Genomic DNA, 21780 nt, shown 5'->3' on the forward strand with positions numbered 1-21780 from the left:
TAGACACAGAGATATCTAGCTCTAACGCCATTGCCATGAGAATCATCTGTTCCGAGAAAATCCTGTAATCATCGTTTGGAGATGAAGAACGGGTGTTCCCCTCTGTCTCCTCTGGAGACAGATCCGATGCAAGGTCCAAAGTGGCCTCTGAGTGAGAAGCATCTTCCCCCTCCCCCTCCTCAAAGGTGGAGAAATTAGCTGGCAGATCATGAGACCTATGATGTGAGGCTGACCTTGGAATCGAGCCCATATGAGTTGAAGATGTAACTGGAACCGAAGCATACGAGGTGGAAGGATGAGAGCCTGTGGAGAAGGGTAGTGTATCACGTTGTTGCTGAAGAAACTTGGGAGCAGACTACAACCAGGCAACAAAGTCTTTCCAGTTGGTCATATTGCCAACTCCTGGAACTGATTGCCATGGTGGGAGTGTCTGCGGAAGAGCAATCAGAGGATGTTGAGCCTATGGCATCAGAATGGACCGATGTTGGACCGGTTCCTGTGGAGGTTGCAACTGTGTCCACTGGGATGAAGTAGAAGCTAGGTTAGCAGGGTTCGGTGCAGGTTGATCGGTTGGCATCAAAACTGAACCAGTGTTGGATCCGAAACCAAAGATTGTTTGAAAGACATGATAAGTTCCAATAAAGCATGGATGGCACGGTAGTCGTCATCTCCCATACGCAATGATAGAGTGTGGAGTGGTGATGGTATGTGGAGAAGGTCCATGATCTCTTCCTCCGGAATTGTAGGAGGTGGAGAGGACCTACCCCGGTCATTCCGCGAGGCTGATGCTGAATGCTTTTTATGCTTCATCTTGGCCTTACATTTTTTAGGAGGGGCCTCCAAAGCAGCCCAATCAACTCATGCTGAGTCCACTGAAGGATGCTTTTGAGAGTTAGGTGCCTTATGTCCCACTGGCTCACTAACAGTAGATCTCCCCTCAGATGGTGACTTGCTCAGAATCGACGGGGGTACAATTGGTTCTGAAGACCTTGGAACTGAAGGTGAAGGCATCTCTCCACAGCTTTCTTTGCTGACAACTTCCCTGGGGAGAGAAGAGATTATTCCCATAGCATTGCTTTGAGGTAGGCAGCTCTGTCATTTCGAGCTTTAGGAGTGAATCCCTGGCAGATCTTACAATGGGGCACATTATGGCCTTCACCAAGTCAGTCTTTTAAAATTCAGCTTCCCAGCTAACATTGCAACTCCCTTCACATGAGCATCCTCGTGTAATTTGTCTCTTGTAGCTTAGCTCGTAATGAAATGCATGGCTGAGTGTAGATTTGAACTCTTATTTCCCAGATCTTAATTTGGTACTCTCACCATGATATTGTATTGGTTTTGTGAGTTTTTGACCAGTATTGGGATTTAAATCTGGATCTCCCAAGTCCCAGTGCGGCATTCTAACTACTATATCAGTTTCAGATTTTCAGCTTCAAGGTGGGGCATAGAAGTCTCCTGGAATTACAACTGATCTCCAGACTACAGAGGTAAGTTCCTTTGGAGGAAATGGAAGCTTATATGGCATCACTTCTCCACAGAGTTCCCACCCCTCCTCAAAATCAACTCTACCCACCACTGCCCCCAAATCTTCAGGAATTTCCAAGCCAGAGCAGGCAACCATATACATCACGTTGCCTCTTCTACAAACCATACTAGATGTTGTAAATCATTGGCATGCACTTTGATCCAAAAAAGGGTCATTTGTGAAATTTAAATGAAAAATGTTGGGAGGAAGAACTCCCAGCTGCTAAATGAAAAGCCTGCAAACAATGACATGGTGAGGATCCATAATTATTGTTCTTTGTTCCATGTGTATCACAGATCTTCAGTCTGTTTCCTCTTAAACTATGTATCTTTAGGTTTGGGGAAAATATATTTCTGAACACCTGGACAAGCCAGTGAGTTACTAAAAGAGGGATTTCATTTCTTGTTTATCTCAAAAACACATGTTTATGCAAAGACAACCTCAGCAGCATGGGAAAAAAATAATCCTCCCATTGTGCACATCAGACTAAATGCAAAAATAAAATAAAGATTGAGGGGGGTTACACTTGATAAGGAGAGAAGGGGGTAGGATTATGTTTTCAAGGCTCTGCGCATCTTTCGTCCAGGGGTCATCATTCGATCTTCAGAGATGAGCTAAGAATTGCTGAGGCTGTTGCAACATTAGAAAGAAAGAGAGGGAGGATGCCACCAGGTGGCTGCTGAAGCTGCCAAATGTCACAGGGATTGCTGAGGCTGTGGAGGATTTTCTGTGGCCTCTGGAAGAGCATCTGAGAGGCAAATTGAGACCCTTGGAATGACCACAGGATACTTTAGTAACGGCTACAGCTTCTAAGGTGCTGGGGGAAAAAAGAACATCAGTGAAGATGTTGAAGTACCAGCAAAGAAAAGGGGGGAGAAGAACGTAAAAGTTGTACTTAACCGGACATATTATATGTTTTGCATGGAAGTAAATGACTAAAATAAGACTGCTTTATAAATATCAGTAAGTACATTCCAGTTTGACTACATCCCTGCTTTTAGGATGGTGTAAGGGAGCAGCTCTGCCAGTCCAAGAAGTCTATTGCGCCATTTTTCGAATATGTGCCACAGCTGGCCTACGTCTGGGCCAGCCAAAAGGTCTGCATTGTCTTGCTAGCACAATATTCTGGGAATCATTATTGTATGTAAATTTCTAAATGAAAATTATGCATTTTCCGCCCTGAGCCTGCTGATGCAGGGAGGGCGGAATATAAATCGAATAAAATTAATAAATAAGTAAGTAAGTACATTTCTACTTAATTCCAAGCTCCTGATTATCTGTTTCGGGGATGGTCCCACTAGCAACTGAGTTATTGTCAAAGTACTATACTTGTGAGTTGAATGGTTAGAGGCAGTGGCAGATTGGCAGTTAAGACTAGACATGGGTATGAACAGAAAAAAACCCCGAACGTGGTGTTCGTTGTTCATTGCCATCCACAAACAATGAACTGCGAACATTGACGAACATGATCTGTTCATGAACATGTTCGTTGTTCGTGGGGGCCAGCAGGCCCTCCTCCAATCATCAAGATCCCTACCACACCACTCCCAGAAACCCTACTTGAGCAGGCAGCAGGAAATGTACCAATAATAAATAATAGCTTGGCTGTAGAGCCTGACAGCAGCTGTGGAACCTGAAGGGGTAGATTCCTACCGCACCACTCCCAGAAACCTTACCTGAGCAGGCAGCAGGAAAGGTACCAGTAATAAATAATAGCTTGGCCCAGAGCCTGACAGCAGCCCTGGAACTTGAAGAGGTAGATCCCTATCCCACCACACAAAGAAAATTCAAGCTCCAATGCACTCTCCCTCTCTCTCTCTCTCAAAATGCCAACAGCAACTGTCTTTCCCTCACTGTCTGCAAACCCAGAGCTGGGAGCCCCCCTCCCCCCTGCTCTTTGCTTCCTTGTAACAAATTTGGAGCTCCACACTTGAAAGGAAAACCTGTCTATCAAGCTAAATTGGGCTTAGATTGGGGTTTCCAGGGCAACAGCAGGAGTTCAGACAGAGTTCAGGCCGTCCCTGCCTCCGGTTACCAAGGGAATTGATTGCAGGTGCCAGATTGTCTGGCGTGATGAACAGCGACGAACAGCAAGGAACGAGGCTTGCAATGACCACCTGTTCGTTTAGAATGCGGCCTCATGAACAGCTTGTTCACGAACAGCTGATTGGGCTGTTCGTGGCTTTTTAATAGTTCGTATTGCTGTTCGTGCCCATCTCTAGTTAAGACCATCAAGAAAAGTCTCACTGGGATGATAGACTGTGGGGCACTACCCCCAGCTTGAACCACCCCAGCCAAAAGACAGGAGCAAGCATGAGCCAGAGGCATGGGGAAGAATGACTCACCAAGATGAGGGATGCACTTCAACACAGCAAAGGATGGATATCCACCTGGCCCAGCCACACTATGCCTGCCTGGCCAAGATTTGCTGGGGATGGGACATGCCCACTTGGTCTGGTCTAGTTTCACCACACCTGCCTAGCACAGCCTCATCCTGGCAAGGGAGAGAACATATCCACCTGGTCTGACTTGCTGTGGCAAGGAAGGGGATGCACCCACCAGGCCCAGCCACCATGAGAGACATGTACACCCAGTCTCATCCCACGTAGTTTGCCTGGCCACTTCTTTCTCGAGCCTAGCCAGGCAGGCTCTCCCTCACTCCTGTGAGAGGGAATTGCCAGGGCAAGCTAGGACTATTTTCCTGCCCCAAACCACCCTGGCTGGGGGAGGGAAAAGAGGACCATTAGTCATTTCTATTTTTTTAACAGACTTAACATCAAAAAGTCATTTTCTAGCAGAGAGCACTCTTTCCTCCCAGTTGAATCCATATCTTTGATATGCAGCATAGAATCTGCATGTCAAACTGAAGAGAAAACGAATTAGCACTGAAAGTTTACATGGAAAAGGAGCAGGTGGAATTGGTTCAAGCAGACTATTTTTGCTTACTTGTTAACCTTGTCAAAACTAGTGGCAGAAAATCTACCATTCTATGGCTTCCATGGCCTTGAACATCTGCAGCTAACAGTTTTGTTTATTTATTTATAGATTTATACCTCACTTCTCTCCCCAATGGAGACCCAAGTTTGCTTACCATATCATTCCCTCCCACCTCTATTTTATTCTCACAACAACAATCCTATGAAGCAGGTTAGGATGAAAGAGAGCGATTGGTCACCCAGCAAATTTCCATGATAGAGTGGGATTCAGACTTGACTCTCCTTGATCCTAGTCTGACATTTGCAGTGGCCATCCACCAGGTGAGACCTGGAGATCTCTTGAAATGACAGTTGGTTTCCAGACAGTTGTTGCAATTTATTTACAAGTCCCTATCTAGGCAATAATATGAAAAATCTCAATAATCTCTTCAGGCCAATCGTAGTTGGAATATAAGGACCAAATCCTCAGCATAGAGCAACAATGGTAATTCCTTTGATGCCAGTCCAGGGGCATGAAACTCGGGAGATGAAAGGCGCAACATCAGATCATTTAGATATTGGTTGAAATAGGGTTACCAGTCCCCCCCCCCGCTGGGGGCAGGAAATCCCCCACTCCCACATTCCACCACCACCCGCCACCACTCACCTGGTCGGGGGGGGGGGAGACAGGGGAATGCAGCTCCCGGGGTGTGCTCCCTGCACTGCTACTGCACTTCACAGCAGGCCAATTTAGGCCCCAAAAGTAACTCAAGCAAATGGGCCAAAATCGGCCCGCTGCAGAGCATGGGAGCACTCCCAAGGGCAGCATGATGCCCTGCATGATGATGTCACTTCCCAGAAGTGCCATCATTGTGCAGCCCAGGAGCGCATATGCGATTTGCCGGGTCTCCCACTTCCTGCCAGGAGGGAAGGGGACCTGGCAACCCTAGGTTGAAAAGGTTGCCTAATCCCCCTGTCAAAGCTAAAACTTTCTGAAAGTTGCCCTTCTCCATCACAGCGAACCCAAACAGTTTTATTATATATCTTGATTAACCAGAGCAGTCTTTTATCAATTGTTGAGCCATCCATTCCCCCCCCCCATAGCTTCATTCTACTCACTGAGTCAAAAGCACCCTTGGGGTCCATAAAGGCAATATACAGCTTTCCCCCCGGGGGTGGGTGGGGGGTGGGCTGTATACTTCTCTGCTAAGTGAGCAAAAATTACACAGTCATCAATGGTGAGAAATCATCTGAGGTATCCTGATTTTTAGTCTTCTTCTCAGTATCTTAGGGGAAAGAAAATAAATCCCAAGAAGCTTCCTTTATTAGCCTTGAGAACTTCTGCTCTTAGCTCCATTCTCTGTTCACTTTCACCCTGAGTCAAAAGGCACAGACAGGCTGTACACAGTGACTCACCATGTATAGTCCCCTGCCTCAACTACTCTTCACTTTTTGATCCTCTGAGATACCATCCCTTAGTTGCCAGGCTGTGCCCCTTGAGCCTCCTGGCACAAGGCAACTCTGGTTGAGAGCCCAACAACAATAAAAGCAGTTGATACTGTGTACAAATGTATACTGGGTTCATAGGGCCAAACTACAAGTGACGAATGACACTTGAACAGCAAGTGTATTCCTCCCTGTTCACTTGCCCTCCACTTGCTCTCCACTCAATCCACTTGTTGTTCAAGTGTCATTCGTCACTTGTAGTTTGGCCCTCAGGGCCAAGCTACACATGACGAATGACACTTGAATGGCAAGTGGATTGAGTGGAGGGCAAGTGAACAGGGAGAAATACACTTGCCGTTCAAGTGTCATTCGTCATGTGTAGCTTGGCCCTCAGATTCACTAAGCAAAAATGTTGTGCTGTAATCCCACAAAGTCTACTGGGAAACAGAAATCACCTCAACAGCAGGAACAATTGTGTATTTCTGCCCACTGCTTCCATGGGGTCAGAGAGCAGATCCACCCATGAGGAAGGGAAGCAGCAGAGGATTAATGAAGGGGGGGGATCTCCTTCCACTCTCTGCTTGCTCAAAGTACTTCTTGTTGTCTGAACTTGATCATGGTAGACTTCTGATATACCACAGTGTACCAACCTGCCCAGTTATGTATATGAATACACTAGAAATTTTGTGTGCTGGAAATTTAGAAGCTTATTCTTTCTACCAAGAGGAGTTCCATTGCAGGCTTTCATTTCCTTTGTGACAGGCAGTCCTTCCATCATATCATTTGGGATGGTTATGTTTCTTTTCACATGCAAGGTCCCAGCTCCTGGCATCTTAACAAGTATTAGAAAAATTCTTTTTCTGCTTGAGAGCCTAGAGAGCCTCTTCCAGGCAGAGTAGACAATGGTGATCTAGATGCACCAATGATTTAACTTGATATAAATGTGGATGCTTCCAAATTATTCTCATTCAAATTTCAATCTGGACATTAACTTCCAGATTACCTCTTCTACTTCACAAGGTGGGAAACCAATGAATTAGGAATTCTCCTAAGTTCCATCTTTCCCACTCCCCCCCCCCTGAGTTTTTCTGTACTGATGTGCTAAAACCACCCTGCAAAAGAACAGTCTTTGTGTGATTGTACCTATGGATGTTTCTTTTTGTGTGGCATTTTACTAAATATGCAAGAACATACATGTACATTGTTAGAACTCCACACAAAAAGTATCTTGATGCAATCAGGCAGAGAATCAGATCAGTTTTTTCCATTGCTTGATAATGTATGCATGTATTTCAGTAACTTAAAAGGATATTCAAATTAATCAAAGGAACTCATCTTTGGCAAACTATATATGTCTAAATTCTGAAATTAATTTTAAAAATTTGCCTCATTAAACTAGAATTAAGGAGGATGGAACACAGTATAGAGTAAACCTTTGTAATAGTCAAAGAACAGAAATCTGTTCATCCCTAGATATAAGGAAGCTTTGTGTGTCTATAATTACGTTGTCAGAAAGTGAAGGAGACAGAAAAAGGTTACCGAGGTTGGCTGCAATGGTTCAGAATACTGCTTAGGTGGGTGGGAAGCAAGGATCTTTATGCAGAAAGCTTACCTCGATATTATACGTTTCTTTGGGGCTTGCCACATTCCACTCATCTTACATTAAAGGTGGCCAATTTATGCTGAATACTGATGTGATGAAGAAAGCTGTCTTCCACTTTTTCTCCTCAAGAACTTAACATGAAAGTTCCATTTTGTTATCCTTGCTACACTTATTGCTAGACATATGCTCCAAGAACTGATCTAGTTGTGTAAGCCTTCAGTACATAACCCTTTTGCACATTCAATCCATGTGTGGAGAGCAAGAGCAGGCACGAATGGGTTGGCCCTGTCTCCTGCCACGGGTTGACCACTATGGGAAACAGGACTAGTTTTATTGGTTTGGTGTAACATGGTTCTTCCTTGGAATTATCTCCATTGAAAAAGCATTGTTTGACACTGGATGATACAGAAGTGACTGGTTAGTAGGAGCGTTCATTTGTATGTTCCATCCATCCCTAGAAGCTATCATCCATGAGCGGCAAATGCATATTTGTGAACTGACCTTTACTGTTCTTTTTAAAGTTGATGCATCTCTTCAGTTCAGTGTCATCTTGGGTTTTATAGCACCATGATTTTTCAGATTCTCCCTGAAGGGATCTCTGATAGTTTTTTCAGGGTGGCAACTTGTCTATGTAACTTCTTTCACATGTTTATTTAACAGATATCTGAGAGGCAGCATAGAGGTTAGAGTGTCAGACTATGATCTAGACGATGAAGTTTGAGTTCTCATTCTGCCGTAAGAGCTCGTTGGATGATCAGTCACACTCTCTCAGCCTAATTTACCTAACAGGATGGTTGTTTTGGGAATAAAATTGAGGAGAGGAAAACTGCTCAGGTCCCCATTGGAGAGAAAAGTATAGTATAAACAAAATATCTGCTTTGCTAGCATTTAGGCACCAAAAAAATTGTATGTTTGGATCAGGAATCGGGTCAAGCTAGCTTTTTCACTGAATCTTATCCAATTCCCTTTTCCTCTAAAAGTGTTTTAAATAAATATATAACTACAACAATACTATAGAACTTAATGTTGCAAGAAAAAACAATTGAATGTGCATGAGAGTTTGCTTCTGCAGCCTCTTGATTCTGACAAACTCGAGTTACTACTTAGTAAGGAAACCTCTACATAACAAACGGTATTTCTTTGATCAATTGGCACATTCTTTTCTATGGCCTCATGCAAGAAGATGAGTCAAATTCAGCCAGGTAAGACTTGCCTGAGATCTTTGTAGTAGCAGGTTTGTATTATACAAATGTATGACTATACCGGACATCAGAAGTTTGCTGACTGGCTTTTCTTGAACTTTTTAAAATGGCTGCAAAAATTGCTATACTATGTTTTTACTTCTTTTAGCCAGCTGTCAAACCTGGGAAATTTGGGGAAAGGGAGTAAAAAAATTCCTACTTGGCTCTGGTAACAGCAGCCAGCTATTCCTGCACCGATACAGGGTGAGGGTGGGCGGAGAACTTGGAGGCAACTGCGGCCAGACAGGCTGAGCCACCTGATCAGACTGCTGGTTCCACCCCCCCCCCCCAGCCAAGTCCCAGATGGCCAGGAAGGGTTCTGCCTTCCCCTCCTTCTGAGGAGGCAAAGTGCAGCCCCTGGCTCGAGTAGCAATGCTACCGGCCAGGAGGGCCATATTATCTAAATAAAATAAATATATTCTTTCCTGAATTTCTGATATCTGAGGCACACTTTGAAATGTTTGCTTTCTGAATTAAAACTAACATTATATTTCACTTTTACAGTCCCACATATCTACTTTTAGAGAGTGTAAGAATGAAATCTACCCATCTTCAGAGGATCCAACCCATTGCCTCTGATTAGAAAGTGGAAGACATAATGCATTGACTCACACAGATTTGCAACAGGCAACCACTGCTGTGGTCACGTCTGCTGCATCAGCAGGGATCAACTGGTCAAACCACACCTGATGCTGAGAGACACCAGATTTACTCACTTCCAACAAAAGTTGATTATAAGGAGTCAAGGCCAGAGCACCAAATCACACAAAGCAGCAGTGAACAGTCTCCTCTAATCTGGACTTCTTGGAACCTTTAGTAATTTAAACTGATTTATTTCTTACTAGGAGTATTCTCATGACAGTGTGAAAATTACTACATATAAACAATATGGATAGCCTTGTATAAAGATTGTGGGTATCCCTGTACCCATAAGGAAAAAAACCCCTCCAGAAACAACTGTTGTGTCAGGCCCCTGTCCAGGCACAACTACGCTTGGCACCCTGCTGCCTGTCGGGGGCTTTAGGTAAGCAGACTTGCCGTGCCTCAGCTGGGGCGTAGCTGGCCCCGCAGCATCTTGCAGGGGCTTTAGATAAGCGGCCTTGCCCACCTCAGCTCAGACGCCGCCACACAGGGCACTCACATGCCTGGTGGGTACTTCAGGTAGGCTGCCTTGAGGCTCATCGCCAGCAGTGGGTTGGTGGCTGGAGGGGGGGGGGATACATCACCCAGGCACCCTCTCGTCCACTCCATCACTTTGACTGCCTGCTGCCTCCTTTCTCACTCCCTTCCATACGCAGCCCCATTCTCGTCGTCCTCCTCCTCCTCTTCATCTCTCCTTCTCCTGCTTGCTCTCAACACCACACACTGGCTTCTCTCTCTATCCACTCCTCAACTCTCCACCCTTGGCTCCCTACTGAGCCTGCTTATACAGGGTTTCCTGTTCTGCTTTCCTCCCTTCCTCTCCTGGGCTGATTGTTCATGATCTTGGCCAGCTGGGGAGGCCTCCAGGTGTCCTGCCCTGCTCTGATCTCCACCCTTCTTCTCCTGGGCTGACTGCTTCTGATCTGGGCCAGCTGGAGAGGCTCCCAGGTGTCTCTCCCCAGCTCCAGCCTCTCCCTTTTCCCTTATTCCCTGCTTGGAGGATGGGGTTTGTATGGCCTTTCCAGGCAAGGCGGTCTGGTAGCCGCCTCTCCGGGGGCATCTGTGCGGCTAGCCAAATCCCCTAGGCAGGTGGCATTTCTGTGTGTCTGACGCCCTGCTTGCCGGCTCCACCCAATGTATGCCTTGGAGGCGGGGGGTGGGGAGGTGGTTCTGCTTGTCTACCCGGTTGTTTGGGCATGTGTTTTGCCCTTTGGTTCCTTGCACCTGGGGAGAGGTCTGGGGCTTGTCTGCAGCTGCTCCCGGGTCTCTTGGCACCCGCAGGCTGCCTTCTTACCCATCTGTGGCTCCCCTAGGCCCCAGCGTCCCCCTGTTCTCTGCCTGCTGTGGTGGTAATATGCCTTTTGCAGGTGCCAGGTGCCATGGCTGTGGCTGTGGCAAGTCTGGGGGGTGCAGACAGCTCATCCCCAGACATGTTGTATGATATGTTTTATTATATGTTTTTATCAGTCTGATGGAAGAGGCCAAATTCTGTTTAGCAAACTGAAGATTCTGGATTCTACCATCAAACTCTGAGATACCTGTTTCTCTCTTCCTTCAACAGACATGTAACCTGATAAAGAGTTCCAGGGGGATTAAAAAATCTGTGTTCACTGTTTTGTGATATGTTAGATGGCCCTAATTAGATAAGGTATCAGGTACAGACATATGTGGCATTTACAAATTCCCAGAGAAGACTGTTTGATGGCAGGCATATTAACAGTGCATTGCCAAGCAGAGTTACACCCTCTTAAGTCCATGGAAGTCAATGGGTGTGTGACTGCTTAGGAATGCATTAGGAAAGTTTTGTATGCTTGTTTCAATGCCTTCCAATTTTATATTCTAGAAATACCAAAACATTAAAGCCCTGAGTAAAGATATTTACTGCTTTCCTTGTTTCAACTATTATGCACAGATGAGTGGCTTTGGGCTTTTTCCCAGCCTGTGGTGCTCTTCTCCAAGACCTTTTCAAGATCTCGTATCCTTTCCAATAAGTTCTCCCCCCTCCCAGCACTCTTCTTCCTAGGAATGTATTGCTTTAAAGGGACTCTTTCTCTCACCAGGTGATCTTGGCTGCTCCCATTTCCTTCCCCATCACCTTCTCCATCTCTGCCAAGCTATTTTAAGACTGGAACAGCACCAATGTTGAAAAATAGGTATAGCATGTCCCGGTATTTACTTGCCCTGAAGAGAAGGTTGTGATAATTTCCTTGCATTTGCATTTCACAGCAGCCCGCGGAGATTGCTGATTAATCATTTCTGTTTCTAACCTGCTCACCTGTCGAAGGCCAGTTCTTTTTTCTTGAGGATGTATTTAGACTAGCAGTTTGCTGTGGAAAAGGCTGCCACTCGGGCCAGTTGCAAAGTCAGGTATTTGTCAAGGAACCAATCCCTGCAAAGAACCCTCAGACCCCAAAGTTGCCATTCACCCCTTTGGAGGCAGCACCAAAGAGTAAGACTATATGGCACAAGGGATATCCCTGCATATACATGCCAGACCATTCACAACTGAAGTAGGAAGAGGATCAGTGATCTAGTTTGAAATATATGAGCCCAGGAATGAAATCTTTTCTTCTCCCTGCAGTGCTCTCTTGCTTTCAGTGCTTTTCCCCCCTCCAACCTGGCTTCTTTCTACTGTTGGGATGGCTGGAAGAAACAGGTTGAAAACAGTAGGAAGTAGCAAGGGAAGAAGGGAAGCAGAGTCAGGGTTTAAGGTCCTCCTAGTCTGCATGCTATATTTTTGTACCAATGCACACACATATGCACTCTAGACATGAACAGTTGGATGGATATATAAATTAAAGATATGTCTATCAATGCTTAAATGGAACCTCCATGGTCAGAGACTGTACTTATGAAGGCCATTTGTGGGGGAGGACCAGCAATATAGAAAAACGTTAGACTCTGTTGCTCCTTGTGGCATTTTGTCCCATTCATGGAACTTGTATATTTCTGCCGCCTTGATTTTGTTAGTGATCCCATAGATTTTTGCTGGCACCAATGACTTTCACCTTAGTTCTCTCTCAGTCTGACTTATTGTAGAGGAAGTCTTAGCTACAGGTAGTGTTATGACAGAATAGTCAGAGCAGGGGGTGGGTGGTTGTGAGGTAAAAAAAGGTATCCTTTATGCTAGATGAAAGAGGTGTTTTGCTTAACTAGAAGCAGAGTTTATTTATATGTATGCATAACAGTTTCAGAGTAATTTATAAGTGTATTGGTTTGAGAATGGTTCATAAGTGTGGTGGTTTCAAAATATATATTTTTAAAAGTTTCTCCAAAGACCCAGTCACAAAGACTAATTTTCCACACAGTTGCCACTGTGTTATTTTGTTAAAAATAACAAAACAGAAGAACATGGAATTCTCTAATTTCCTGGAAGTTCACTTGTCTCATAGGCTGATTTCATCCACAAAGTTAACACACCGTTTTCTTCCCTCAGCACTTCACTCACAGAATAGCCCTCTCTCCGTCCTCACCCCGACAGATACTGACTTCCACATGGTCAGACTGACTAAACACTTTACCACTGATCCCCTCTCTAAACTTCAGTTCACTTCATCTCCTAGGGTACAGCTACTATCTAATCACAGCACACTCCACTCACCCATCCAACCCTCTTCCTTTTTTCTTTTGAGTCCTGCATTTTAGACTACAGCAACATACACTGAAAACCCCACATTAATTAACAGAAATAAAATACATAAACTATTTACATGGCCGAACATTACTCCCCTGCTGTGATCCTCCCCAGGCATCTGGTTGTTCACAGTGGGAAACATGATGCTGGAGGAGAGGGACCATTAGTCAGATCCAGCAGCATGCTTCTATTCCCCCCCCCCCCATTTAGGGGACCCTTGGGTGCACAGAGATGGACAGGTCAGATGAGTGGACCTTCCCCACTTTTAGGGATTAGTTAATAACTCTTCTTTTTTTAACCAGAAATGTTTCCATGCTAAAAAAATAAATTCTCCATCTTTAAATATTATGGCAAAAACAATGAGTGCTTTGGGTTGGATGGTGCATCCACTAGCCCCATCCAGCTATGAATGCTAATTTCTCCTAAGCTGAGAGTGTCTCCTATTGAGAATGCTGTGATGTGGGCCATTACTGAACAACACTGTTAAAAGCAGGCCTAAGATTACATAAGAGGAGATCATGGTGTAGCACTTTCCCTTCTGTCCAGTGCCTGGGAGAACCAAGGGTGCTGTAAGAAGGAGCTACATTGCTGGCTTGTTAATGTGACCTTGGATTTCTTTTGGTATAACAGCAGGATTTGAGTCCAATGGCATGTTAGAGACCCAAATTTTAAGGCATTGGTCTCTAAGGTGCCACTGGATTCAAGTCCTGCTATTCTACTGCAAACCAACACTGCTACCTACCTGAAACTATCTCTTGGTATGAGATGTGCCATGTTGCTCAAGGGCTCTTACTCATCAAGAGAAGTGTCAGCAGCGGTATTTTATCCTCCCACAGTAGAACTAATGTGATATTCCAAATGGTGTAAGAAACAGGAAGGTGGTGGTAGAGAGTATCCTCAAGTCAGAGTTGATTTATGGTGACACTTGGTGGGGTTTTCCTGGCAAGAGACTAACAGAGGTGGTTTGCCATCGCCTGCCTCTGCAACCCTGGTCTTCACTGGAGGTCTCCCATCCAATTACTAATCAAGGCCGACCTTGCTTGGCTTCTGAGATCTGATGAGATCAGCCTCACCTGGCTATCCAGACCAGGGCAAAATGAAATCCGGCCCTCAAGACAATTGATGTATGGTGACCCCTAGTGGGGTTTTCATGGCAAGAGACTAACAGAAGTGGTTTGCCATTGCCTGCTTCTGCATCTCTGGTCTTCCTTGGAGGACTCCCATTCAATTACTAACCAAGGCAGACCCTGCTGAGCTTCTGAGATCTGATGAGGTCATCAGACTCTCCTGGGCTATACCTGAGTTCAAATTTTGGCTAATCAGGAAGGTCAATTTTTTTCAGTTGGGCTTTTAGCTGCCTGCCTGCCTAGTACATTTTTATCCCACTCCTTCTCTAAAGAGGTCAAGGCACCATACATCTGTCTCCCTGCCAGCACTATGAGATAGGTTAGGCTGAGAGAAAGTGACAGGTCCAAGGTTATGCAGCAAGCTTCATGGCAGAATATCTTACATGCCCAGAGTAATGCCGATTGTCAGTTTGAGGTCAGACCAGTTTTTCTCCAGACCAGTTTGGCCAGGGATCCTGGAGGTTTTTTCCATCTTCTGGGCATGGATCAGGGGTCACTGGGGATGTGAGGGAGGGTGGAGAGTAGTTGTGAGTTTCCTGCATTTTGCAGCGGGTTGGATTAGATGACTCTGGAGATCCCTTCCAACTCTATGAGTCTATGATTATATGAGAATGGAGATTTGAATGAGTCCAGTCCTAGTCCAATTCTCTAACCAATACACCCACCAGCTTTACTCCCACACTAGAGAATCAAAGCAGTTTACATTAAAAAATACAGAAAACAAAGTCCAGGTAAATGTAGAATGAGTAAAGAAAGACTAACGCTTGGCTATGTCCATCATGATTTGGGATCTAGCTCCTCTAGAGTTCCTTAGTCGAATAGTAGACAAACTGCTGAGTGACTTACTGCAACTCCCGTGAAACAACTTCAAAGCCAGTGCTGAAATTGCTGCTGGGCAATACATTGGCAATTAAAAGCCATTTGGTGTGGCAAGTCCAGACAGAAATATTTAGCTATAAAATCTTATGTTTGCATTCATCTGGGAGCACTGTCACCTGGCAATACTCAGAACAGCATGGTGGAACTTTTTGCATGCACAGCGTTTGCTTCACAGTGGAGCCTCGGCTGGGATACAAAGATTAGTTCACAAATATTTTGTTTAGTGTAAACCCAACTACAGTGGGCAATTTTTCATTGTCATCAGGAGTCTCATGTTGCCAAATCTGTTTGCAGCTGGAAATAATTTTTCTCTGGTCCGTATGAGCTAGTAACTTGAGGATGCTTTGAAACTATACTTGGCTCATTTGCTTGGGTCAATGGGATGCATTTGCTCAGAGTAAATATTCTGCTCAGAATTTCATTCCATTCACCCTTCCCATGTTCTTTCAAACTGCCTCAGCTTGCAGGAGGTCATTGCAAAGAAAATTTGTACTCAGATGGGGAGGAGAGTCCTGTTTGGTTTGCAGCCATCTGGATTTACGGTGAAAGATTTACCACTTTGATAACAACAGCCTGAAAATTGATGGAAAAATATTTTACGCCCAATATCTGCAGTGAACTAATTACCCAACTGTCTAAGAGCATGCTAAATAGCACACGCTAATCCAGCGTTTGAGAAGTTATGGGCTTATAAATTTAATTTGTTTGTATTTATATGGATGACGTTGGCAGTTTTGGAAATCCTTTTGACAGCTAAATTGAGAGGGTTTGAATGTTTGCTTTACAATTTATTTCCCAGATAATGAATCGCAGCAAGACGTGATGTGGTATAAACGGAAGAAATCGAGTGTCACGCATCCTGTGTGTTAAACAAAACAAAAGAGGCGAGTTTGAAGATTAGACAACGAGGATGCAGAGTGTTAGGAAATGCATCCAAAAATGCTTCCAGAAATGAATTTTTGCCTCTTGCAGTCATTTCTCCTTTCATTAATGCAATCAGCAGCATCGGATAAAGTGCCAGCATCTCTGTTAAACTGTATGATTAGCAAAGTATTTTTTAAAATACCAAAAATTTAGCTGGTTATTTGAAATCCAGCCATATCTTTTCATTCTTTCTCACCAACAGGATGCAGCCCTTCCTTTAGGGGTAATCTGAAACAGGACCCCAAATTTTCTGTTTGCTTTCAAAATTCCCAGTTTAATTTCAAATCGGGTATTTCCAGTCCAAAACTACATGGAATTTCAAACACTGTCCCCTAAAATCTGCCTTGCTAGATCCAACTACCTACCTCTCCACTTCTCTCAGATGCTCTTTTAGCATGGTTCTGATGACTTTTTGTTATTATCCCATTTATATTTGGCATGTGTGTTGCATACTATTTTTCTGTACTGTTATAGTATATAAAATTATTAATAGTATCTTATTATGAATGCCAAGCCACCTCCAAAAGCCATTGGTCAAATTAGCTCAATATTCTCAGCTCAGATAGACAGCAGTTTGGCAGGATATCAGGCACGGAGGCATTTTTCTCAGCATTTTAGACCTGTGATCTTTTAATGAGAGATGTCAAGGATTGATACACAAATGCAGGCTGGGAAATGTAGTATGTTTTTATTTTTAACATTGGTTCTTTCCTAGGAAATGTTCAGAAAGGTGACATCACTTCAGAACAGAACAAAAATAATTGATTTCACCCTAGCAAATATAGTCTGTAATTCTATATGTTCTAATTAGTTTTCAATGGTAAGATAATTTTTTTCAACTTAAAACTTAATTGTAATAAAGATATTACAAACTTGGGCACATGTACATAATTATTAGCATTTCTATAGCAATCTGACAAAGATCTGACTTCTTGCCTTCTCTTTTGTAGCTCACAAGATATAGGCAAAACACAGGAAGACCCGACATTTTAGATAATTGCTCTTTCAGTGTACGTTAGCAATTCTTGCAAAACATCAATTAAATATTTCCAGTGAAAGCTGCTGGAACAATCTGCTGCAGCTGTGGCACCACCTTCCCTCCCGCTGAAAACTTCTGCCAGACTTGCTCCTGAGGGCTGCCTCAGGACCATCACCAGGCAGCTAGGCTGCCACCAGAGCCACCACCGCTTGTCACCGGAGTTTTCTACTACACACCGCCAAAATCACTGCTTGCAGCCAGAGCCGGAATTAGGGTGCAAATATTTTCTAGCCACAATTATTTTCTAGTTGCAATTAGTGGAAGAGAAGTAGGAACAAGAAGTAGGAAGGGCAATAGAAAAAATAGGGAGATTGGGCAGAGCTATAGAGAAGAACCTAGGGGAATCCTAAAGGGAGGAGCAGCCAAGGCCCAGTGGTAGAGTTATTCTTGATACCAACACACATATGCACACTTGTGCAGTATTGCATCGTGTAGCGATGGAGGGTGCTGCTCCGCTCTGGTGACCTGGATGCCTGACCATCAGGATAGATGAGGACATTTCCTAAGCTAAACAATCTCTTTCCTTTCAAATATTCTTCTTCCATCCCCAGCTGCATATCCATTTCTGGGTTTTTGTCCTCCATTGCTTTGCTGCACAGAGGAGAGAAGGTGGCATGTTACAGCCCAATTTCATCAGATTTCAGAAGCTAAGCAGGGTCATTATTTGGAAGGGGGACCGCTACAGAAGACTTTGCAGAGGAAGGCAATGGCAAAACCAGCTCTGCTTCTCACTTACCTTAAAAGCCCCTTGCTGGGGTCACCATATGTTTGTTGTGACTTGATGACACATATGCACACGTGCTCAGCTGCATGCACATGTTATTGTGCATGCAGTCCACTCCAACCACTCTTTAAAAATGAATATTACTACTTTTCTGAAAATTAGAAACAAACCCCGTCTGTCTTCGGTTATATCAATAATTTTTGGTTAGAAGGTATTACAGAGATACAGCTAGCACAAAATTACTGTTTATCTTTGAAGCTAGTGCCCTTGGGGAGTATCCAACCACCCAATTTTATAGTAATATTTATGAACTTCTGCTCATTTAAAGAAGGCAGCTTTATCATCCATCAATAATCACAACTGTAATGCCTATGACTTACTATTCCAAGTAATGCCAGGGAGAGTTGAACATCAAGCCATCTGTATGTGAATGAAATCTGCTAGGCTGAGCCAATAAGAAGAGAAATACCCTTCAAGGGCTTAAAACATCTGGAAGCTTGGCCTTCTAAGCCTCTGCTTTATTAACCTTTCTCAGCTGCTAAGAAATCGGACCACAAAACACCTGCGTCTTCTGAACTCTGCTGTCGGCAGTGAAAGGGTAATGCATGTAAATAGATCAATGGTTTTGCAAAAAAATAATGTTTCACACATTTTAAAGGTCTGTGTGATTGTGTGAGAATGTGTTTTACACAAAGATGAAGACAGCATATGACCTCTACCTTTCATAACAAATGGTAAAGAACAAGTTGCTGAGCTTTTCAGAACATGAAAACAACCATTAACAGAGTCTGACCAACAGAGCTTCTAGATCAGTGCTCTACAAAACACATCAAACTGTACAAAAATAATATTAATGCAACTCTCATCTTTATCATGGAATCAATCTGCTACTAAAGCAGCCTGGAAACCACCTTCCCACCTTCCCATAGATTTCTCCCATTCCATCCCAAAACTAGTGTTTGGACAACATGTGACTCGCCACGCCAAACACAGCTGAACAGCCGTGCCTTGTTGTCCACTTGGGGGCTTAATTCTCTTCTCTGCTTCCTCACTAGGACTGCAAAATAGAGGTGCAGCAGGCCAAATATATCATGGTTGGTGTAATGATAAGAGAGTTGTTGAATAGACCTTTATTTCCAGTAGAGAGAAACTGCATGGAGCAGCTGAATGGACTTTTTTAGACAGAAATAAAGTCACTGGTCACTGGAAGAGTTGTGGTTGTTGCTCCTCTCTGTATTCTGTTATCATGCAAAGCCTTTTCCATACTATGGACAATGACTACCAGCTTTGGTAACTTTAGAACAGGATTGCATAGACTCATGAAAGATATGTGCCAGGGTGGTGCAGTAACTCTCTCTCTCTCAGCCTAGCCTACCTCAGAAAGTGGTTGTGAGGATAAAATGGGAAGAGGAAGAACAATGTATGCTGCCCTGTGTTTCTTGGAAGAAGGACAGGATAAAAATATGCTAGAGATAGACCTATATTTCTGTCACTAGATGTGATAGTTAAATGGAACTTCCAAGTTCAGAGGCAGTATACCTCTGAATACCACATGCTGAAGATAATAGGATAGGCTTTCTTTGACCTCTTTCTGAGCTTCCTTAAGGCATCTCGTTGGTAACTCTTGGAAATGGGTTGTCAAATTCTGGGGCTGCTTGGTCGGATCTTCTTATGTTCTTACATTAAAAATACGTTTACTTTTAAGGGAAATTTATCTTTTTTTAATTTAGATTATTTCTATACCACGTTTCTGTATTAAAATACTTATAAAGTAGCTTTAAGTCTTCTTAAAACACAAAGTGCCACTATAAGCAACAAAACCACAATAAAAAATAGTGGGGATGTTCAAAATTAAAAACATGAGCCAGAAATCTGTGTTTCATTTCATTAAAGCAGCTTCCAGAACAGCGAACAAAATCCAGGAAACAATATAGTAATGAAACCCTCCCACCAAAAAGTTTGTGTGTTTCATTTCATCCCAGTTCTTACCTCACAGTGGCAGCAGCAGCAGGCAGGCAAGCACTGGGCAGCATCTTCACAAATTCAAATACAACAGAACACAACTGTGAAAAACATTCCTAAAGCTATCAATACTGGTTCACTAACCGGTGTCCCCAGAGCAGCGTCCATATTGAAGGTGTAGGCAGTACTGTGGATACATCTAGAGGCCACACCTGGAACAGCAGGAATTCTTCTTGAGAAGTTGTTGGATGAATCCTCCAGCTTGCCCTAGGAGAAGTTCTCTTTTCTCCTGGCAAGACTAAGTGGTAAAGCTCTATACTAGAGTGTTGACTTCAGGCAGTCAATGAAGAGTTCAGCTATCAGCAATTCCTGCTCTTTGCTCTTTCCAGTTTTTTTCAGCTCTTCCCAGCCACTGCAGCTCTTCCAGAAAAAGATGTTCAATTCTTCCAGCTAGCAGTTTCAGCTCTGGGTTCCCTTATTGCAGCCGAAGCTTAGAATCAAACTTTGCCTTTTAGAGAACAATAGATTAAAAGCTTCCCTTCTTCTTCTCCCCATCTTTTCAGTTAGCCCAATCCTGCTTTATACCACCTCTCATAGTCATGGTGGCTATGTGACTTTGCAAATCACACACATTAATGCAAGTCTATGTACACATCAGCTATCTGCTAGTCTGGTCTGGCTAAGATCTATCTAAGTATCCACAGTTTACAAATCAGACCTAGGCCCCAAATCCTTCTTTCAGTACAGGCTTACATAACTCTGTTAAAAACTCTGGGGTGGGAAACCACAATAGGAGGAGGAAAAACAGTCAAGTAATGAATATGAATATAAATAGTGTATATATATTTAAAGTAACCAATGCTCTAATTTAATCATAAGTAAGTAATGAAAGTGCTTATAAATACTTATAAATGTAGTACCCATAAATACAGATCATTCTATGTAAACAATATAAAACCGCCAAACCAGGTATGGCCAGCTGCAAAGGGTACAGTCTTTACTGAAAACCTAATATCTGTTTCATCCTTATTCTTTCAAATCAGGTCCTGGAAAGTGGCAACCTCTCCCTGCCTATCAGCTTTGGAAATGTTTGGAAGAGGAAATGTGCAGATTTCAATCATAGGATGTGTCAGGTCCAGTATGTATCTAAACTGTACTGACTCCATTTTCTAATGCTTCTAGTGTTTAAGTGCTTTCTCCCCAGGTGCACCAGTTCCCAGGCAGCATTCCCACCAGAGGAGATTGTTGTGTCTAACACCGTTCCACCAAGCATTGGCCTTGAAGGAGAGCAGCTTCCCAGGACTGAAAGATGTTGTTTTGAGAACTGTGGGGGGAGGCTGTTCCAGATGGGTATGGTTACTCTGTATCCCATGCTTGCTCTTCATTGGTAACAATGATCATGTACCATCCTGAGTCTCCTATTCAGGACAGTGGACTATAATGGACCTTTTCTGCAATAAAACTTCCTTTGCCAGACACTGGACTTATTCTTGCTTCTAAAGGGAACCTTGCAGAGAGTGCCTTATCTAGCCACAGTCTGACATTTTGTTACCAATCATGCCTGAGTCGGGCCCAGCGGAATCCAAGGTAGTCCCGGACAGGGATCCTTTGTTTGATCCGTATGCGTCCCCCGACAGTCAAACAGTGCAACCCCAAGAATCGCAGGTGCCAGCCGGGGCTGGTGCTTCAACGCCTACACCGCCTCTCATCGATCTCAGCAGTGAGGGGACAAGGCCGAGGGCTACAGCTCTTCCCTTGCTCTCGCTACCCACCCCGTCGGAGTGGGGAGCCCGACCCCGAGAAACCCGGGAGCGTCGGGCCGGAGGGCTACATCCAAGAGTTTCGATGGACGGGCGCCGAAGCCTAGAGACGGTCCCTGAGCTGGACAGCAGCCAACCGTGGCTGTTTTGGAACCGGACGACCGAACGGACGGACGGGAACACATCTCACCGCGGCGCCCTGAGTTGGGATTATTCGGAACTTGCCCCGTGGAAAGAGCCAACGGAAGTTCCTGAGCAAAGTTGGGTGCAAATACAAAGCCGTACCCATGCTGTAGACTCCGGCATCTCGGCCGTGATGGGCCTAGCCAAAGGAATTCTAGCAGCGAGATCGCAAGTCG

The sequence above is a fragment of the Eublepharis macularius genome, chromosome 13 (assembly GCF_028583425.1).
Source record: "Eublepharis macularius isolate TG4126 chromosome 13, MPM_Emac_v1.0, whole genome shotgun sequence".
Taxonomy (NCBI): Eukaryota; Metazoa; Chordata; class Lepidosauria; order Squamata; family Eublepharidae; genus Eublepharis; species Eublepharis macularius.